A 7368-nucleotide genomic window follows, 5' to 3' on the forward strand; every position below is an offset into this window, starting at 1 on the left:
AGTAGCCTTTAACACTGCTCATAGATTGAAACTGCAAATTTTACTCCATACCATACCATGCAATAGCTAGATCATTTTTTGCAGAGTTGGGTATTTATATATTAATTATTTTAATATACTGAAAACAAAATGGTATGGCAAAGCCATCTAATGTTACTTATAGCCGAGTGATTGGAATTAGACATTTTCCCATCCTTTTGCTCAGCTCACCTTCCTGCAGTCCGAATGTATTAGCTGATTCAGCAAATTAGTATGTTCGTCAGCTAATAAGGTGAGAATAATCAAAAAAGCAGCTCTTTCAATTTGTTCAATCTGACTTCTTCAACTTGCCCATAATATTATGCTACTTAATCTAATGAAATATTATTTATTCATATTTATAACAATTGTATGGATTAGCCATTTATAGCAACGTGGCTGCAAATTTAAATGCACTAATCATCTAGTCATCTAGTAACCTTTAGTTATATAGAATATAATTTAGTCACCTAAGACATCTTTTAATCTTCGACATACTTTAGTCATCTTCGATATCCTGAATTAATTAATCAGACATTAATCATTAGGGGCTATTTTAGTTATCTGGTATATCCTATTGTCATTTGGAACACTTTTGTCAGATGTTGTTGAAGATATTGCTGAGTAATATAGAATTAAATAGAATAAAATATAGAATATATATATCGTTTAGTCCTCTATGATTTATTCCTAATTTCTTTAGGTTATCTTATACTCCTTTACTACAGTATGCTCTTTAGACATCATGGGCAATCTTTAGTTATGTAGGGCATCCAATTTGGCATCTGTTGCATTACTTGGCAGCTTGGCATTATAGTCATTTAAACACCTCTTATAGTGTGCTTGCATAAGAGTCGTACACACTGGAACATTTCTCAAATAAATGCATACAGTGCGAGGGCAAGTACTCACAGCACTTATTGCTTGTCTGAGGGATGCACAGCATTTTTCTAACATTAGGCTTGAAGTAATGTCATTATGTGATAGACTGCATATGACTTGTGTAGATTATAAGATGCTTAAATTGACACCCTTCAGATAATTTTTGTATCAAATATTTTTTTAATTACCTATATATCACTTAATTACAATCCCAAATCAACAAACACAACACCTGATTTACATTGTGTAAATCATGGACAAAAATATGTGATTTAAAATAAACTGAGGACAACAATTTAGTTATAATGTAATTACATAGGTATTACTATGTAATAACGAATGAACGAGAGTCAATTTAGCATTTGCCTGCTGCTCAGTGATGACTTGATTTCAGAAAATTATATGTATTATATTAAATTGGCCAGTGTTCATCTGTAGAGCTCTAATTTAATTACTGGATGTTAGTGAATGCAGTGTGAATGAGCATGAGCACACAGCTGCAGAGCGTACAGACTGGAGGTCCGAATCATCAGCTATTAAAACCAGGAGGACCTACACCATGACTGCATGCTTAATAATGTCTGTGTGTGTGTGTGTGTGTGTGTGTGTGTGTGTGTGTGTGTGTGTGTGTGTGTGTGTGCTCTCTTTCACATGATTATTATATACATTAAAAAATAAATAACAATACAGCGAGTACAGAATAAATAATATGTGCATAAATTATAGCAATGTTCAATGTACTTTGTTGCATTTTTAATGTTCCAGATTAATGAATGAGTATCTAAAAAAACTGCATTCACACCAACCTTAGAATAAAGATAAAGACAAAAACTGTGCATTTAAAATGTAATGTTAAATATGTAATTTTCTTATAAACAGGAAAGACTACAGCCCATCATTTACTATAGTTTTGGTGTTGTAAACACTTACCTTTATTTATCATTACACTCTTAAAATAATCAAACGAAACCTTACCGTTTCTTTGCGCAAGAGTAGAATACACCTTGTTGTACCTTTAACACAGATCTTTGGAGCACATTTTAACCAATTGCTTACAATACAATTAGAGAAGAAAGCATTAAAGATGCCCACACGTGTCGAGGTGGAAGGCACATAAAACACATATTACAATGTACAAACTTGCATTGTGCTCTTTGAAGACACAAACTTGGAACAAGGAAAGATTTTGTTTCATTTTCCCTGAAATGAATAAAGTGATCTATCTTTTTTAAAGACTGTAAAGTCAAACACAAATACAAAAGTTTGTACAGTAAAGAATATGGTAAAAAATTGCAAATGTGTAAGTTGGCATTTTATATTGTACTTATATAATCAACTAAGACTAAAAAAAGCTTTTAAATTATATTATATGCAATATATCTGAATCGTATACTACTATATAATATACAGTATATAGCATTACAATAAAACACATAAATCTCTAACATTGAGATACACAATTTTAAATCTTATTACACTTTTTAACATCTTAACCTGCTCACTGTAGGTCCTAATATATCCTGCTAAAATGTCTAAGTATAACTTACTCAAAGAAACAAAATTTACTCAACAGTTTATGGTTCCTTTAAATCAATTTTAAATACACCCCCACCCGCACTATGCCAGTGCAATAAAGGACATTTACTGTACAATGCACATTTGATAGTATGGTGTAATTAAAGTATTATTGAATGTATTATTATTATTTTTTTTTAAATACATAGTTACACTGCTCCAGAGATGTGTATGTATTAATTCTGCATTAACTATATAATTATTATCTGTTGATTATTTGTTTTCAGTTCAGTAAATACACACAGTTTGGTAAATGCATGCACTCTGGTCAGCTGAATGAAAGAAGGCTTTCCTTAGAGATTAATAAAAAAATAAATAATTTTTAACTCGTATGAAATTACTTTTTTCAGATTTTGTGCATCAATTAACTGGGGAATATCGAACAAGGTTAGAGGTCAAAGTAATTGATTAGAAATGATAACAAGCATGTAAAAAATAAAAAATAAAGAAAAAGGCCCAGCCTTTCACATATTTACTTGAACATTGTTGTAGTTTAAAATATTAAACTGTAAATATGATAAAATCAGAATATTATTTTCAAAACTATGAGAATGTTTTATTGTACATTATTTTGTACAATTTCTACAATTATTCTGTTACTGTTGTGAAAAAGGGAGAAATAAGTAGACTGTTTTATTTCAATTTATATAAATTCCATTGTAAATAATTTTTTTATGCATTTAATGAACAAATATTGTATAAAACTCATCAAATAGGTTTAATGAATATAAATAGCAGAGTGCATTGCCCTTATAAAAAGTGAACAGAGTCCAATAATAAATCAGTGTTCTTTTAAAATATATGCTTTATATGTTTTTCAAATAAATTCATTATAATCTTAAACTGAGCTTAATTTGTGGCTTCAAACTTTATTATTTAGGCTTTATTTAAGGGTTTCTTGGACAAAAATTGAGATTTGATTTGATTTGATTTGATAAGGTTTGGGACACTGGTTTTGCAGGGTTTTGTGTAAAACCTTTAAGATTTCTTTTGAGGGACAAATTAAGAATTTCTGATTCAGGTGTTTTAATGTTTTTCTCGTAGATGCTCTTTCACGCAAACACGCACCCACACACACACACACACACACACGCACACACACACACACACACACACACACACACACACACGCACACGCACACACACACACACACACACACACACACACACACACACACACACGCACACACGTGTGCTGATTAAAAAGAACTAACCATCTGCGTTCGTACAGTAAACGACATATTTCGCTTTCTGTTATTAAAATGAACATTTACTGATCCTCCAGATGCACCAGATACAGATCACATTCTGGAAAAGCAGTTTGAAAGGAAACAGATTTGCGGGCAAAAAACAGTCAGAAGGGAAAAATGCCACTTAAATCCGATTCAACCCGTTTTGATTATTGATATGATGCATGAAGCAAACGATTAATTTACTGTAAAATAGAAGAAAAAAACGTCCAAATAATGTATCTTGTCTACAGAAGACGTGATATTTTCTATCTTTGTTTGAGATCTTCCCAGGAATTTTAGGGCAGAGATTAAACTATAAAACAATAATAACAATAATAATAACAATAATAATAAAAATGCTAATTAATCATAATAATAATGATTATTATTTTTGTTGTTATTGTAGTTGTTACTGTTATTAGAAAATCCAAATTTCAGTCAACTGTAGAAGTAAAAGTGTTTGTTTGAAGCGTTTTTTTTCCAGAGAAAGTAAACAGTTTTGTTTGTTTGCTTGTTTGTTAGATGACACGTGGTATGTAAATATATACAAAAGAAAGAAAAGGGCGTTCTTTTTTTAACACGCCTTTAGTAGTACAAAAGCACCACACTGATTATATAGAATGTACAGCAAATGAAATTAGTCGCAGTATAAACAAGATGTAAATAATGTCTGTTTTATACTGAGTCAGATCATCTGTTCGGGTTTAGCTGTGGCTTTGCATTGTGTCCGACATGCATCCTATTGCCTATTGTTTGCTGGTAGATGCTCTGTATTCTGCGTTATTGTTTTATACCTGATTTGAGCTTTAAACAAACACCACCTACTGCACTAGTGAACACGGCTCGGTGTGAGTTCATCATCACATCACGTTTGCGGCAGAGTACCGCGAGATCTCGCACGTGCCTATAAACGTGTCCTGATGAAAAAGGGGCCTGTTCATTCATTTCGTTTCCTTTTGGCAGATGAGACAGAGGAGTCTGGAGAAGTGAAACCGATATGTGCTCATTGACTTTCAGGCGAAATGAATTAACATAAAAACAGAGTCTAAAATTCGTTTAAGGGTTAGTTACTGGCAATTAGGTTCAATAATTGGTGCCCATTTTAACCTTAGAAAAAAATCTATCTATCTATCTATCTATCTATCTATCTATCTATCTATCTATCTATCTATCTATCTATCTATCTATCTATCTATCTATCTATCTTTAAATAGCCTTCTACCTTTCTATCTATCTATCTATCTATCTATCTATCTATCTATCTATCTATCTATCTATCTATCTATCTATCTATCTTTAAATAGCCTTCTACCTTTTTTCTATCTATCTATCTATCTATCTATCTATCTATCTATCTATCTATCTATCTATCTATCTATCTATCTATCTATCTATCTATCTATCTATCTATCTATCTCTTTCTCTAGCTCGCTCTCATCCATCCCTCCCGCGCTCCTACGTCACTCGCTCTCGCGTGCGCACCCCCTCCCTCTCTCTCTCCCTCTCTCTCTCTCCCTCTCTCTCTCTCGCTCACCCTCACGCGCGCAGTGTCTCTCCCACTCTAAGAGAGCAGAGAGCAGAAGGAACAGATACAGTTTATTTAACAGACAACGACCGGGTAAAATATGTTTTAATTTCTTTTTAACCATAAGAAAAAAAGTGCAAATAGTATTTCTCGTCGTTTTCACTCAGGTCCCTGTGGATACCCAGATATCAGTTTAACAGAAACCAACCGGCCTTCTGCTGAGCTACAACATTCTCTTTAGTTGAATGAAGCCAAATGGACTGGGTGATTTCTCCTTTTCAACTCGGTGAGTCTTTTCTCCTTTTCTTTCCTAGTGTTAATAATACCATCTAACAAATGTCAATAGTGTGGTGTACTTTTTTCACTTTTAGCTAGCATGTCTAATCTCGGGTACATTCTAGTATTGAAATGTATCAAAATCGAATTAAATATGGATTTTAAACTGTTTCACATGGACGTTCTCTTCAATGTTAAAGTTGAATTATTGTGCTGATAGTTTATTTACTTTAAATAATTTTGTTGATGTAACACGGTCCAGAAAGTGTCCATATATCCAATGGTTGCATATTTAATAGGGATAGTGCACTACAACGGGTGCACAAATTACTGCAAATATTTAAATAGTACAAAATCATCCTAGAAGAATATTGGGGTGAGGCAGATTAATTCCTAAACAGCACTGGACAATTTGAGGTTGCAATAAGATTGGGGGTGGGGTGGGTGGTTGGGGGGACTATTATTTTATTTGTTATGCTGCACGGATAAAGGGGAAAAAAGGCAAAGAACCATTTGAGATGCAGTGATATTTGTTTCACTTCTGTAGGACAGATGAATGATGTGCAATGCAAATAGGCTTCACAGGCTTTAATAGGCGGCGAGGAGCGCGCGGGCCTGGGAAAATGGGGCGGGGCCAGACTTTCTCGCGCAGACAGTATTCATATGCTAATGAGGAGCAGCGCGCGCTGTTGAACTTGATGTTGACTTCTTTCTTTGCGGGGTTTTAATGGGTTTTTTCTCTCGGCCTCTTGTTTGTGGGAAGGGTTTTTTTTTCTCTTGCTTTTATTTGCACAGGGTTATTTTATTTATTCTGGAGGGGGGGGGTTAATAAAGATGAGCAGAGTTTTTTAAAGGGGTGTCTTTTATAGCATATTGAAAAATATAGCGTTTATGCTTTGTACATATGCAAGACCTAACGTACAAAATGTCTGTATTTATTTTTCAGATAAAAAAACATGACTTTGAAAAATTGCAGCATGTGCTGTAAATTTAAATTGAAATAATAAAAATAAAATAAACATTTTAATCTTTGCATTAGAAATCAAAGAAAAATGCACAGGAAAATTAATAGAAATAATTTTAAAAACTCTTACAGTCCAGAGTGAGCTTGTTGGTATAATTATTGCCTTTATGTATCACTAATTTTGCGCTTTGTTCTATTTACTTATGTTTTTCTATGTATATTTAAAACATAAACATTAAACATTAAAAAAATTTTGAAAAATTAATTTTTTTTAATATAAGTTAAATTCTAAATATAAAAATAAAAAGGAATAAACTAGAAAATACAATGATAACGTACAGTGAAAACAGAAATACAGAAAAATAGATATCTGCTAAGAATTATCTGTTATTTTTGATAGCAACAAAAATAGAATACTGTAATGTCAGGCATTTTATTTTATTGTACACACGCATTTACACACGCACACAGACACGCGCACACACACACACACACACACACACACACACACACACACACACACACACACACACACACAGCTTAGAAAAGATTTATGTAAAAATATATATTTCCTTGGTTTGTTTAAGAAAGTCGCGTGTTATATAGTGAAAAGAGAGAGAGAGTGTTTCAGCACCGAGGACAGAGGGACAAATTGACTCTATTAGTTCAACAACAGCATTACACGCTATGCCCTTTGCCTTGAATAAAAAAAAGTAAAAAATAAATAAATAAAAACAAAAAAACTTCTGCAATTTTTTTTTTATTATTGACAGGTATCAACAGGTGGAATAGGAAATATAATTTTTTTAATGCTGCATACTTCGTTTTCTTCTTCCTCTTCCACTACTTATTATTAATATAATAATTGTTTTTATTTTATTATTATTATTATTTAT

The 7368-nt window shown here is 32.5% G+C and overlaps 1 long non-coding RNA gene across 3 annotated transcripts in view; it reads left to right on the forward strand.

Annotated features, from left to right (window-relative positions):
- LOC124403353 overlaps positions 1 to 7368 on the forward strand; it is a 33644-nt gene that overhangs the window by 668 nt on the left and 25608 nt on the right. The window contains exons 1-2 of one of the 3 annotated variants that reach the window (XR_006928889.1): positions 5245 to 5325; positions 5400 to 5518. This is a non-coding gene — a long non-coding RNA (uncharacterized LOC124403353). Of the gene's footprint in view, positions 1 to 5244; positions 5519 to 7368 lie in introns of those variants that run through there. The other 2 variants (XR_006928888.1, XR_006928887.1) reach the window with 2 other exon arrangements.

Source organism: Silurus meridionalis, chromosome 20 (genome assembly GCF_014805685.1).
Source record: "Silurus meridionalis isolate SWU-2019-XX chromosome 20, ASM1480568v1, whole genome shotgun sequence".
In the NCBI taxonomy this organism is placed as follows: Eukaryota; Metazoa; Chordata; class Actinopteri; order Siluriformes; family Siluridae; genus Silurus; species Silurus meridionalis.